The 15878-nt window shown below is 42.1% G+C and overlaps 1 protein-coding gene across 3 annotated transcripts in view; it reads left to right on the forward strand.

Moving 5' to 3' along the window:
* C2H8orf34 (chromosome 2 C8orf34 homolog) overlaps positions 1-15878 on the forward strand; it is a 198586-nt gene that overhangs the window by 142430 nt on the left and 40278 nt on the right. The window lies entirely within an intron of this gene.

A 15878-nucleotide genomic window follows, 5' to 3' on the forward strand; every position in this document is an offset into this window, starting at 1 on the left:
ACCTGGCATAGATTTCAGCTATAATTTATATTTGCTAATTTATGCTTAATTGTAGTAGATCATTTGGACAGCAGCCTCTCCCCCTGTAAGCCAAGACTCACCCACGTTTTAAAAGATTGGCACTCGCTTACAAAGCCTATTAGATGGGTCGATTATCGTGCAGTCCATATTGTTAGCAATGTCTGTACAGCCCTTGCTTTATATTTGTAAAATAATAAAGATGTACTTACCTGTCCAAGCTCCCCCGGTGCCCTCCAGCTTTGTCTGCTCACCACAGCCGCTGCTGTCACTTCTGGTACCCTTTCCGCAGTGACAGGCCACTGGGCCAGTCACTGGCCACAGTATTGAAGTATCCAAATGTTCCAAAAGGACACATACTCCGCATTGCTTCTAGTTTCTAGAAGTTGTAATTTAGACCCCGACCCCTGACTGCTTATGTTCCGCTTATTTGGTCCAAAGATGTCTAAACTGATAACTTGCCAGAATTCTATTTAACATTCCAATTTGTCATATGATGTACATTTTTTTTTTTTAAATAATGCTTCAAATTTCACTCAGCCATTGAAACTGAGTAGTAAAATTAATAGGGACATAAAATAATGATTTCAATTACTGACACATGGCTGACCTTATCCCCTGACATATTTCGGGTAACTAAATTAATAAATTGACCCGACACTATATAAATGAGGCCATGCCATTGGATACATTTTAACATCGAGGTGGAATATGCCAGATATAAAATGGAAAGAAATATGAGGCTGCAGGTGTTCATTTGAATCTTAATGCCTATCAAAACTTTAAGTAAACTTTTGAAGGTTGAAATTTAAGTGTAGAAATGAATAAAGCAGTGTTGGCATTTGTCACAGTTTATTAAAGAATCGGCTAAAGGAAACTGCAGTATTTAGATAAGAGCAATATTATTGCATGCTTACCTGGAACTTAATGCCAGTATTGTAACTTTATGACATTTGAAACTTGATCTTTTTTTTTGGGGGGGGGGGGAAAGTTTATTTTCAGGTGACCTCACTGAATGTGGAAATCCTGATGACGCTCTTCACTGGCTCGAAGAATTGCTTAACTCTTTTGCTGCCATGAGTTCTTGAACATTTTTGCACTTCTGATGGCCAGTACAACTTATATTGTAGGGTATTAGCCTATGTTCACACTACGTATATTTAAGGCTGTATATTTGAGGCTGTATAGCAACCAAAACAAGGAGTGGATTGAAAACACAGAAAGGCTCTGTTCACATAATTTTGTAATTCAGTGGATGGCCGCCATTTAATGGCAAATATGTGCTGTTATTTTAAAACAACGGCTGTTATATTGAAATAATGGCCGTTATTTACCGTTATATGGCAGCCATCCACTCAATTACAACATTATGTGAACAGAGCCTTTCTGTGTTTTCAATCCACTCCTGGTTTTGGTTGCTATGAGGACCTGACATGAGGACCAAATACAGACTCAAATATACATAGTGTGAACCCAGCCTTATACTGTAGATGCCAGGGGTGTCAAATTAGCAGTTTTCCGGACGTTGCAAAACTACAATTCCCAGCTCTAGCTTTGGCTGTCCAGGCATGATGGGAATTGTAGTTTTGCAACCAGCGTAGAGCAGCGAGTTTAACACCTGTGCCCTATACATATGTATGTTCAGAAAGTAGATACTTGACTAGTGTTTAGCGAACTTCAGACCTGGGATTCATAGGCTGTATCCATATTTTCCTGGTAGGCCTAGGATAGCATCCAATATTTACAAATGCCGGGAGTTGAATGCCGAACCCGGACACTTTTCTGAAGTTCACTCAACACTATAAACGACACATTGTCCAAATGCCATTTCTCATTTGCCTTCATGCAATTTTGTGATAAATTGTAATTTTTCATAAACAATGCAGAAAAATTCTGACCCAGGCAGACAATAGGACACACAACACCTCTTAAAAAGTTCAAAATGCGCACTTCTGCTTATCTACATGCACATATCTGTGCTGAACTAGAACTACAGTAGAACTTATATCTAGTCTTTAAAGTGATTTTCCAGACACAAAAGTTCCTTAATACAAAAAAGTTACTTATTAATATATTTCTTTATTCCAAGAGTAAATGTGAGCTGATATTGCTGCCGTTCTTCAGCTTCTATTGCCATATCATGTCACTCTGCTCTGTTAGAAGTACTCCTCCTCCCTTCTGAAATGATGTACCTGCGCACATATCTAAGGCCGCATTCACGCGTTCCGTATTCCGCACGGAACACGGATGTGGAAGCCCTGTACCGGTGTCTTTCCCCCACGTGGCAGCATCTCTGCTATACTGCTGGGAGCTGGGAAAATGTACAGATATGTGCCGCGCTGTAATTACAGAGCCGCACGGGGGGAACAAACTCTGTTGCAGTCCTTCCACGTCAGAACACGGAACATGTGAATATGGCCTAACAGTGCGCTTCTCTGTAGGGAGGAAGTAGGAGGAATATAGGGTGCTGGAGATAAGACTATACACACCCTTGAAGGGGTTATCCCGAGAAGTTTCACCTGCTCTGCTCTCTGGCAATCCACTAGTATACTTTCCAAGCCGGGGGGGGGGGGGGGGGGGGGGGGGGAGGATAGGTATGCATGTTGCAGACATCCAATACAATAGCTGCCTGATATTACAAAAACATTGCATGCATCTTATGCACCTGCTGGAGTTTCACTAAGGGTACAAACCCACTTGACGTATTTGCTGCGTGAATCAGTCTTAAAAATAAGCAGGCAAAACGCAGGTTGGCTTTATACAATTGTTCTGTGTTAAAATATGCAATTGCGTATTTTTGAAGCGTGAAGCTACATGTTAACAACTGATGCTTTGCTAAGAACAAGCTTCACGCTTCAAAAATACGCTATTGCGTATTTAAACGCAGAACAATCGTATAAAGCCAACCTGCGTTTTGCCTGCTTATTTTTAAGACTTATTCACGCAGCAAATACGTCAAGTGGGTTTGTACCCTAAGTTACAAAAAAGAGTGAGAATAGGGACATACTGCAGCGTGGTCCTCTACCCGATCACTCTACCTCTACCAGTCGGTACAGGTCCAAGCAGGACTTGTGACATTTTCTTTTTTGTTCATTTTTCTGCCATAAAAATAAATGAGGTTCTAGCAGGGGATGGGCCCCCTCGGTGTACTGCCGCACCCCCCTTTACACCACCACCCTACCCGTCTGGTGCACATGTGGGCCTTCTGTGCCAGAAAATGGCCACTGCACCATATAATAAATGCCCCCATGTGTGAACATAGCCCATAATTGATTTTTCTTATCTTTTTTTTTTTTCCCCAGTATTTTTAACCAATAAATCTGTAAGTAAAAAAAACTGAAGAAACTCACTTTCTACTGAGTGTATGTAAAAGTTGTCTGGAGGGTTGTATATGCTGTATCTTCACATTGGTGGTTTGGAAAGAACACAAACCATATTGAAATAGCGTTCAAAAGAAATAGAAAATAAAAAACTGTCATCTGCGCTCCAGCTGTACTAATACATTCTTCTAATATGGAATCAAAGAGAATTGTAAATTCCAGAACTTTCTCCTTCATGATTGGCAGCGTTCACAGACAATTGGCTGGCACCATACACAGAAATGTGTTTTCTTTATTTTTTGAATATGTAGGCAAGTAGCTCATTAAATCTCGGCGCCAATTAAAAAGTTACAGTCCTATATGTTACATGTCGATTGTTTTCACTAGCAGTCTCACTTTTTCACACCACCAGTGTTGTTCAAAGTCTTTTCCGTAATTTAGAGGAGTCTCTGTTAGTGTTTTAATGCATGTGAAGTGTTTTGGTTGTACCACTTTTATTAGCTGCTTGTCGTCTTTTCTGGCTGAATCTCAGAAATCGCAACTTCAGAGCATGTTTTGGCAGCTGGATTTTACTCGCAATATACTTTATTTTTCTTTTACCAGAAGAGAAAATAGAATAAATAATTCACAATGAGTGGGTGAGAATTCTAAGTGTTTTGAGGAATATTTAGCCTTCTAGAGACTTTGCTTAGGCTCTGTTCACACTGGTACTAAGAACCTTTATCGGGGATTGCTGATTAGGTAATTGCTCTATTACGAAGGGCGATTATCTGCCAAATTAGGCAGAATTGGGCACATAATGCATCATGCAACAAAGAGAATGAGGAGCCGATCATCGGCTGATCATTATCTTTCAACATGTTAAAATATCATCGACCACAGTCCGCGCATTCCTCTGTGCAATAGCTGATGTGTGGCCAATGGCTGACTGGGGATTAAAAATAATAAAGATGTACTTACCTGTCCACACTCCCTGGTGTCCTCCAGCCTTGCCTCTGGTATTCCCTGCTGACTGCAGCTGCTGCTTCCTAACCCGTCTCTGCAGTGACAGCCCGCTCAGCCAATCACTGGCCGTGGCACTGTCTTGTCTCACTCAGTGATTGGGTGAAGGGTCTGTCACTTTAGAAGTTTCAGTAATGGCTGCAATGATTGGGGAATCTGATAGACAAGACTGGAGGACACCAGGGGAGCATGGGAAGGTAAGTACATCTTTATTATTTTACACATTTAAAGCAAGGACTGCAGGGATATCACTAACAATGTCCTTGCAGGCTTTGCTGCACAATAATGAAGCAATCTAATAGGCACTGTAAGCAAGTGTCATCTGGCATATTGGCACTCGCTTACACCGATCATTGTAATATCTATGTAATGCTTACCTTATTTCTGCCATTCTGATTCCCCTTTAACACAGCATATACACTCACCGGCCACTTTATTAGGTACACCATGCTAGTAACGGGTTGGACCCCCTTTTGCCTTCAGAACTGCCTCAATTCTTCGTGGCATAGATTCAACAAGGTGCTGGAAGCATTCCTCAGAGATTTTGGTCCATATTGACATGATGGCATCACACAGTTGCCACAGATTTGTCGGCTGCACATCCATGATGCGAATCTCCCGTTCCACCACATCCCAAAGATGCTCTATTGGATTGAGATCTGGTGACTGTGGAGGCCATTTGAGTACAGTGAACTCATTGTCATGTTCAAGAAACCAGTCTGAGATGATTCTAGCTTTATGACATGGCGCATTATCCTGCTGATAGTAGCCATCAGATGTTGGGTACATTGTGGTCATAAAGGGATGGACATGGTCAGCAACAATACTCAGGTAGGCTGTGGCGTTGCAACGATGCTCAATTGGTACCAAGGGGCCCAAAGAGTGCCAAGAAAATATTCCCCACACCATGACACCACCACCATCAGCCTGAACCGTTGATACAAGGCAGGATGCTTTCATGTTGTTGACGCCAAATTCTGACCCTACCATCCGAATGTTGCAGCAGAAATCAAGACTCATCAGACCAGGCAACGTTTTTCCAATCTTCTACTGTCCAATTTCGATGAGCTTGTGCAAATTGTAGCCTCAGTTTCCTGTTCTTAGCTGAAAGGAGTGGCACCCGGTGTGGTCTTCTGCTGCTGTAGCCCATCTGCCTCAAAGTTCGACGTACTGTGCGTTCAGAGATGCTCTTCTGCCTACCTTGGTTGTAACGGTTGGCTATTTGAATCACTGTTGCCTTTCTATCAGCTCAAACCAGTCTGCCCATTCTCCTCTGACCTCTGGCATCAACAAGGCATTTCCGCCCACAGAACTGCCGCTCACTGGATGTTTTTTCTTTTTCGGACCATTCTCTGTAAACCCTAGAGATGGTTGTGTGTGAAAATCCCAGTAGATCAGCAGCTTCTGAAATACTCAGACCAGCCCTTCTGGCACCAACAACCATGCCACGTTTAAAGGCACTCAAATCACCTTTCTTCCCCATAGTGATGCTCGGTTTGAACTGCAGGAGATTGTCTTGATCATGTCTACATGCCTAAATGCACTGAGTTGCCGCCATGTGATTGGCTGATTAGAAATTAAGTGGTAACATGCAGTTGGACAGATGTACCTAATAAAGTGGCCGGTGAGTGTAGTTGTACTCTTTCAGTCAACATTAAGGAAACTGGGCTGCAACATGTCTCTTAAGCTACACTTCCTCCATTCTCATCTTTCCTTTTTCCCAGAGAATGGAGGTGTCAGTGATGAACATGGTGAGCGTTTCCAGATTCAGATCTGTTGGACAATGGTTTAAGCTTATTATAAATGGAAGCCATTACATTAGTGTGAACAGAGCTTTAGCTGAATTCGTAATAAAGTGGTCAGATTTTTCTCTCTCTTTTTTTGTACATAGTTAATAGTTATTATTAGGTTGTTATTATTAGGTCTCCATTATTTGACTACAGAGTTATTAGCTTTTGACATGGGGTCACCAAGGCATTAAAGGGGTTATCCAGCGCTACAAAAACATGGCCACTTTCCCCCTACTGTTGTCTCCAGTTTGGGTGGGGTTTTGAAACTCTGTTCCATTGAAGTAAATGGAGCTTAATTGCAAACCGCACCTGAACTGGAGACAACAGTAGGGGGAAAAGTGGCCATGTTTTTGTAGAACGGGATAACCCATTTAAGGAACAGGACTAGTAGACATATAGATAAAGCACTGTAAGGATACTGGAGAAGCATCAGGTCTGTGTTTAAAGGCAAGTCAAAGAACCAAACAAAATTATAATAACAAAAATGTTATCAACCATGTTAGAGGGAAATAGCAAGATGGTTGTACCATCTCTTAAGAAGAATGCCTTTTTGCTCAGAGAATGGAATGAAAACCTTACTCTGTTTAGGCTTCCTGAAGCAGCTAATCGAATACAAAAAATCCATGTTTTGTAAAGGTCTTTTCTTCTCTCTGCTAATTACATAGTAAAAGGAAATATTTCTTTGGTATATATCGCTTACTCCAGTTGTAGGGTGTCCTACAATACTTTTGTCATACAATAATTTTGTTAGCAAGAATTGTTAAATGCTTAAAACAATTGCTAGAGGCCAGGAACTCAAGTCAAATTGGTCAGAATAACTCTCAGCAACCAACTTTTTGTAACAATAGTTTTAGCACTGTAAGAAAGTATTGTTAAGTTATGTTATGGAGACAATTTTAAGTAAACATTACAAGTTGAAACATTTCAAGGGCTAGGGCCATGAGAATAACTTACTGAAGTGACAAGCAGGGCTTTTTTTTTTTGGAGGGATGAAGGTTACATCTGAAATACCGTATTTGCTGCAGTTCTTGATTCTTTGTTTCCATCACTGAGGCTTCTAAATAAAGCTAGCCATTATTCATATTATTGTGGCTGCCAAATGGTGGTTATCCATCCCTGTTCTATAGTGTTCCGCAGACTTGACAAACACTTGGCATTTGACTCCCAGTGGCTGTAGAAGTTGGATGCCTCCCTAGGACTGTCAGAAAAACATGGATACAGCCTATAGTTGTATTCATGTTTTCCAGGACTCCCTGGGGGGAGGGGCACCCAACTTCAGCCCCTGGGAGTTAAATGCTGAGCTTTCGGGTTACCTGGTAGAACCTTTTGAGCCTTGGAAAAATCACCATTGCAAGTGGCTTAGTCCTAGTACAAGCACATGATTCAGTGAATGTTTCTTGTCAACTGCCCTAGGGTGCTCATAGTCTCCATTTACTTCCAACCTCTCATAGGCTACAAAAGTAAATTGTAGAGCAGGAAGCAATTGTCTGTCTTCTTTGCCATAGTTTTCAGTTTGATCTGTGTCCTGGGGATCAGGGGCAGGTGCTCTGGATGCCTGTTGTAGGCAACACCACTAATGCCCCCCTTTCCCTCTAGTTCCTGTCATATAAATACCCTACTTGATTATTCCGATAAGAGTTGCGTGAACTTCGAGCATGCTTAAGCACCGGTGGCTTCAGAAGTGGGATAAAGCCCTAAGGTTGCCTGGAAAACATGGATACAGCTATTAGCCATTGGCTGTATCCATGTTTTCCAGGCACCCTTAGGGCTCTATCCAACTTCTGCAGCCACTGCTAATCAAATGCTGCACGCATGGGTTCAGTCGAACTCAAGCATGCTCAAAGTTCGCGCAACTCTTAATTCCAATGCATGTACCCACAGGGTATGCATCAATTCTCTAGAGGATGTTTGCAGTGATCTCATGATGATCTCATGCTGTGCATTTAATAAGTTTAGCAAAGTGTCTTGAGGATTTTTTAATTTGAATAGGAGACACTTGGCTCAAGAATGAAGAGAAACATCTAGAGCAAACAACAGTGCCTAAAATAATCTGTCAATAGACACAGTATTATTGCAGATGCAGACCCCGTGTGACCAAACGGCATTGTGTTAATTTCACTTGACGAAAGGCTAATTTAAAAAGGTTTTTTGTTATGTGTGACTTTTCCCACAATTCCAATTCCGCATGTGGAAACCTTGTGCATTGCTTTATGAAGATGGTTGCTAGCACGGACAGTGAGGGAATGTGAGTTCAATGCCAGATTGGACGGCATCCAGGAAGTGTGGGAGTTGGAAAAGTTACTTATAGTTCAGAAAATGTTGAAAATGAAATTTAAGAAATAACAAAAATGTCAGAGGGCATTTATAATTTAAAGTGTAATTCTGAATCTAAAGTTTAATTCAGGGTAATACAATCTGTCAATTTATACAAATGTCAGAAGCACTAAAATTCTGACGTGATCTGAGAAATACAGTACAATTGACTTTTACCTTAATGGTAAGTTTATTGCAGGTCTGCAGGTTTGATCTTTTCCATGTTTGAGGTAGACATGGTTGATATATTTTTCACTGAAAGTCTGATATTGTGCAGTTAAAGTTGTAGGGAGGGGAGCTCTAGTGATAACCGCCATTTAAAACTCAAGTGTAAACTGAATGTGGACTTGTGCTACCCTATCGATTTGGCTTACGGTCATGTCCAGGAGTGGAGTCTAGAGGGCCTATTACACAGGCCGAGAAGTACAGTAAATGATCACTGATCATGTTAATCTGCCTTAATTTACAGAGCCTGTTATAACACTTGACAATCCTGCAGGGAGGACCGCACAAGCAATTGCTAGATCATGTGGCCCTGCAACCTTTAGGCGCACATACTGTACTACACAGAGATCAGTTAGCCATTGGCATGTCAGAACGATGCAATAAGTTTATACCAGGCAAAAGGATAATCACTGGCCCTATTATACAGGGCAATATCAACATCTTTGGTTGGTAATCATCCTTAAGGTACTATTACTATGGCCCAATCAATTTAGGAAACGAGTGCCGAGATTGGCGTTCTTTTACTGGACCGATACAGATACCGAGTCAGATACCTGATACCTTACCTCTCCCCGCTCCCGATTTTCTCTCCTTCGCTCCGCAGCTTCCCAGTCCCACTGCTGCCACCAGGACTGGATAGCTGCGGAGCACAGGAGAGAAGGCCGGGAGCGGGGAGAAGTAGGGTATCAGGGGTTTTGGGGTATCATTAGGTCCAAACCTAAAACAATGATCAGACGATGATTATCGTCATAGGCTGATTGTCGTCTCTATTACACGGAGTGATAATCAGCCGAATTGTGCCGATTCGGCCGATTATTGTTCCGTGTAATAGGGCCATTACCCCCTTACCCTGTGATGCAGAAGTTGGACTTCTGCTGCCAGAGTGTGCCAGGGTGCTCACCAAATGAAGTCCCAGTGTGAGAAGTAGTTGGCCCAGTGGACCAGAAGGCACTGGTGCAAGACACTCAGGTTAAAACTGCAGGATCCAGAAGTAGGTTGAGGATAGGCAGAAAGACAGGGTGGTTATAAACGGGCAGAAGAGTCAAGATAGGCGGCTCAGGTTCTTAGTTATCGATCTGGATGAAGCAAACGATAATAGAGCGGTCCGAAACAAATGTAGTCAAGAGACGCAGGCACAGGAATTCGGCACACCGGCACAATGGACACTTGGGAACCACAGTATTGCGCTCAAGCAGCAGACGGGCAGGGGCAGCAGCCATAAATAAGTAGTGCTAGCATAAGTTGGGATAGATTAGGATTCTGTGTGTTGGCCTTTAGCAGCAAAAACACATAGAGAAACGGAGCAGGAAACAGCATGGTGGGGGCTGGAACAAGAAAATTGAGCATAGAGCAGGACAGCGCTGGCAAGGGTGACAGGATGCCAGGGGGATGATAAGATCAGTAATATAAATGAAATATGTCTCATATAATTGACATGTAAGTGGGAGCATCCTAGGATATCATGTAGCCCCAGTACAATCTAAATTATATATCCCTCCATAGTGGCCTCTAATCTCCTCCCTTTTTCCCTGCTGCCCTCTTTATGCCCCACTTTGCATCTGAATATACACCGTACACCAGCCAGACATTTCTTGTTCTCTTGTTTTATACTCTTGGCTTATTCAGGACTATTCAATCTCCAAACCTGCTAACCAAGAAATAATATAAAACAAATGACTGAACCAAACTATGGTTTCGCTTATGTAATTTCCACTGATGCAGAAAGGTATCTTTCATTACCAAGTAACTGTTCTGGGCAGATACATTTTCCAGAAAGGAGGTTCTGAATTTTTTGTAATCCTTGTTACTTATGTAAAGATAATAAAGTCTAAACAAGAACAGAGATGTTATAGCAGATTGATTCACAAATTGACTTTTTTGTTTGAACGGTCTGTCCAAGCGTATCTGCCAATATTACATTCCCTTCTAAGAAATTGGCCTTCGGCGCCTAATACAACAATAATTCTATATTGTTTAAGTGTGGAGCAGGTAGAATGTACTTACCATACAGTGATATAGATATAGAGAAAGTTCTCTTAGTATAAATATTTTACACACACACATGAAAAATCCTGAGGTGTCTGCAAATAAAGTGGATAAGCTACAATAAGGCTAAGGCTACACGGAGATTCCGGGTGGTGTGACTAGGAACCACTGTGTAGCGATATGGGGGGGCGTTTGTTACTAGGGAGAAAAAGTGTGTGTATGATGGAATAGAGCAGTGTTACCCATTTCAACTTGGGGCAAAAAAAGTCATTCAGTGACTCACAGGTGACATCTTCTTTGTTCCCTTTTCCTCTCCTCCTGGCCTGGCTCACTTTTTTTGTGTAATGTGCAGTAAAGTGGGTAGGTATGGGGGTTGCCCCCTGTATGTAGGATCTCCTACTGTGCCCCATATAGTAGTAATGCCACTTGCTTTGCCTCCATATAGTAATAATGCCCCCTGTGCTGTCCCCATATAGTAATAATGCCACCTGCTTTGCCTCCATATTGTAATAATGCCCCCTGTGCTGTTCCCATAGTAATATTCCCCCTGTGCTGTCCCCACAGTAATAATCCCCCTGTGCTCTGTCCCCACAGTAATAATCCCCCTGTGCTCTGTCCCCACAGTAATAATCCCCCTGTGCTGTCCCCACAGTAATAATCCCCCTGTGCTGTCCCCACAGTAATAATCCCCCTGTGCTGTCCCCACAGTAATAATCCCCCTGTGCTGTCCCCACAGTAATAATCCCCCTGTGCTCTGTCCCCACAGTAATAATCCCCCTGTGCTGTCCCCACAGTAATAATCCCCCTGTGCTGTCCCCACAGTAATAATCCCCCTGTGCTGTCCCCACAGTAATAATCCCCCTGTGCTGTCCCCACAGTAATAATCCCCCTGTGCTCTGTCCCCACAGTAATAATCCCCCTGCGCTCTGTCCCCACAGTAATAATCATCCCTGTGCTCTGTCCCCATAGTACTAATCTTTTCCTGTGCTGCCCCCATAATTATAATAACCCCTGTGCTGCCCCCATAATTATAATAACCCCTGTGCTGCCCCCATAGAAAAAATCCCCCCTGTCCTTTCCCCATATTAATAACCCGCGTGCCCTGTCCCCCATAGTAACAATCCCCCTGTGCCCTGTCCCCCATAGTAACAATCCCCCCCATGCTGTCATCATATTAACCCCCCCCCGTGCTCTGCCCCATAGTAAAAATCCCCCCAAGCTGTCCTTATAGTAATAATCTCCCCCTGTGCTCTGCAACCCCCCTCACCGCACACACCCACACCCACAAAAAAAAACAAAAAGCATTATGCTCACCTCAATAGATAGAGCGGGTCCCTGTCTGTTCTTCTCATCCGGCCTGCTTGCAGACCGCTGCCGCCCCTGCACACATCTTCTCCCTCCAGCACAGTGCTATGACGTCTCTATGGAGACGATATGTAAGGGGGCGGCAGCAACCATCCGGGAGAGCGGAGCTGCGGTCTGGCGGGCGGTCCAGTGGTCGGGGCAGGTGATAGGGAGATAAGGCCAGGTGATGGGGCGGGCGGGCTGACAGCCGGGGGTGCGCGCCGCTAAGTGAGGTCCAGGGGTTGCCGCCAGTGCCCCCAAGCTGTCGGCACCTCGTGCAGTTGCCAGGCCCGCTGCCTCTAGAAATGGCCGTGTCTGCCAGTGGTCGCAACCCCGCTGTTGCTAAATAAAAGCAGTCTTGGCTACTTGTGGATCACATTATGAACCCGTTCCTCTGAATGGGAGGCTAAGTTGTATGATTAGGCAGCACAACAAGTGCAGCGCAAGATCCACTATGTATAAGCCCAGGGTGAACATACCCATATATCTATAATGTATACAATATAGATTAGTACTAGAGATGAGCAAAGAGCGTTCGAGTCCATCCAAACCCAAGCGTGCAGCATTTTATTACCTGTGGCTGCAGAAGTTGGTTGCAGCCCTTATGGTGCGTTTACACAGACATTATCTGACAGATTTTTAAAGCCAAAGCCAGGAACTGACTACTGTATAAACAGAGAACAGGTCATAAAGGGAAACTGAGATTTCTCCTCTTTTCAAATCAATTCCCCTAGCTTTGGTTTCAAAAATCTGTCGGATAATCTGTCTTTATAAACACACCATAAGGCTGCCTAGAAAACATGGATACGGCCTATGGCTCATCTCTAATTAGCACTTAACAAACTTTTGCCAGCTCCAAACATTAGCAGCCAGATACACACTCTAAGCAACCAGTTGGGCTATGTTTTTACATTTAAAGTCTTTTTTTTTTTTTTTTGCAATAGGTAAAATATTTTCTTCAAATCCCACTTGCCTTGATCAATAGCTCTCTGCCAGTTTTGGTACAGTATATAGAGAGATCTATCAATCATACCCAGATGGGCAGACGGAAGTGTCTTCTCTTTAATGCAGATACACAATTACTATTAAAACAGGTATTTCCACCTGGGGTAGTTATGCCATATCCAGAGTAGGCACAGGACAGGGCACAACTAAGAGGTCCGACCATTGGGGCTTTATTTAACTCTTTTCAGTTGCTCCATAGAGAATAGAATACACCTTTATAAGGCTGGGTTCACACACTGTATACTTCAGGCAGTATTTGGTCCTCAAGTCAGGTCCTCATAGCAACCAAAACCAGGAGTGGATTGAAAACACAGAAAGGCTCTGTTCACACAATGTTGAAATTGAGTGGATGGCCGTCATATAACGGTAAATAACTGCCATCATTTCAATATAACAGCCGTTGTTTTAAAATAACAGCAAAAATTTGCCATTAAATGACGGCCATCCACTCAATTACAACATTATGTGAACATAGCCTTTCTGTGTTTTCAATCCACTCCTGGTTTTGGTTGCTATACAGCCTCACAAATACAGCCTGAAATATACATAGTGTGAACCCAGCCTAATTAACAGACTTGCTTTGGTTAGTGGGTCCATTTATTTGTTCTAATGGTTATCCGTGATATTCTCAGAAATCTTCATTAAAGCAATGTTCAAAAAAATGTATACTTTCTCCAATATTGTTACTGTGTTACATTGTACAATGGACTGTACTGCCTACCACTATGATGTGAGCAGGGAAATAGGGAAATGTTTGCAGGGAAATCTTTTGCTCTTGCTATGTACTGTACAATCCCTTGCTTTTTCACTCCTGTATGAAAGTGCTAAAAACTTTGAAACATCAACCAGTCCTGAAAGATGGCTGACAAGTCAAAATCTTCCGCTCCCACGAGAATGTTCTACAGGCGTTTTATCTCCTGATGTTTTTCAGCCACTACATGTCCAGACTTTAGGAAAAGTACAATTATATGGCTTGAAGATAAATACACAAACTATCATTACATTTCCTCCACACTTCCAGTGGCTCCATTACCAAAGCCTCCTCGGAAAGCCTTACATTACCCAATTTATAAAATACATGGTGATACATGTCTAAGTGCCTGAAATCTGTGGGATTCACCACAAGAAAACAAAACCGTGTTCTTCCCAGAATCCAAATTTTGTGCATAACACAGCAGCAATAATGTGATACAATCTAATGGTGTGGCTCTAGTATTGGTGTATATGCCGACTGTAAGTTACTAAAGAAAACTTTATTCTAGCAATTATTCAGTATTTTATAAGGAAAAAGCTAGTTATTCTGTTCACTAATATATTAATACTAATATATATTTATTTAAACACTATTATAGTTTGTCTACGGCAGTGTGCCCTCTGCTGGTGGTTCTGTTGGGCAAAGTAACAGACATTCAAAGTTTCTGGTTATTCTTATAGCAATAGAACAATAGGAACTAGTTTCCAGCAGTCTTTCGTATGTACAGTAAGTTTTTATCTCACCCAATGTTCTGCAATAAGAATAATAACAAAAGAATCTAGATAGCAGAAAATATAATGACAATTCTGATTTGTCACACCTGATATTCTCTAAAAATTGGCCAAAAAGTCTGCATAAATATTGCAAGGCTTTAACTAAGATCTAGCACCAGATATCCTTCAGCTCCTATTCTCCTAAATCCCTTGTACTGCACGTAGTCTTCCTGAATTGAATTTGCTGTAAATATTTTCCACATAAAGTAGATTTTTTTAAAATAATAGTTGTAGTCTGCTCAGCCATCATTGGCAGTCACATAGTGAGTGAATGGAGTGGTAGCATGCATGCTTGACTGCTGCTCGCTTACTACAACAAGGGACTACCATCCTTATGATCAGTTGGGCTCCTGCCGAATATGTTTTTATCACCTTTCCTGTTGTTAGGTGATAAATTATAACCTAGGCATAAACCCTTACATATAAGAGGAAGCCAGCTGGTGATGGAAAGGCTTTATTCACAATATGTTTAACAGCGTCCATTGCAGAGCCGCCAACCTTGGTGCATTCAGGACGTTCCTGCATCCGATACCTCTATATGAGCTGCAGGGATGTTATTTTTTTCCAACACTGACTTGCAGGCATCGCTGCCATTACATTGTGTGAACAGCTATTATTTCCGAACTTTGTTCACTGAATAGCGTCAGAAAATAATAGGCAGGTATATTATTTTAACACCCGTTTTTTAGTATAATGCTGTGTGAACACAGCGGGCGGCATTGCATTGACTTCAATGCAATGCCGCCCCTACAGTAAAGAATGGATACTGATTCCATTGCAATCAGCATCCGTTATTTACTCTAAAATTATGTTGTGTGAACAAAGCCATAGACTGTAACAAATTTGTATTCTCGTGTAGTGGCCACTGCAGGGGAAATGAAATAACACATGCAGCCATTCAGTTGTCAGTCAATATAATGGACTGGATCCACAAGAACTGCTGCTTACTAATGGTTGTCTTCCAGAATAGGGGATCCGGTAGATTTTTTTCTTTTCATTAGAATCATGTACTGTCTTTACTTTCCCCCAATGACTGATCCCAATGACTTCTATAGTAGAGTTCTCTAGACATGCTGCAAGCCCTGTGCAGAGGTCAGTTGTTATTGTTATTAGGCTTAGTGACCAAAATAAAAACTGCATGACTTTAGAATATATATATATATATATATATATATATATATATATGAAAAATTAGGGACAAAAACCACATTTGGAAAAATAGGTTATACATGCATTAAAAATTGATTTAAAGAACAGGTGATTTCTGATGATACATTTACATTAGATGAAGTCTATACACCCTCATGGTAAAGATGGAGAGGTATTGAAATTGGACAAATACTGCTGA

The sequence above is a fragment of the Dendropsophus ebraccatus genome, chromosome 2 (genome assembly GCF_027789765.1).
Source record: "Dendropsophus ebraccatus isolate aDenEbr1 chromosome 2, aDenEbr1.pat, whole genome shotgun sequence".
Classification (NCBI taxonomy): domain Eukaryota; kingdom Metazoa; phylum Chordata; class Amphibia; order Anura; family Hylidae; genus Dendropsophus; species Dendropsophus ebraccatus.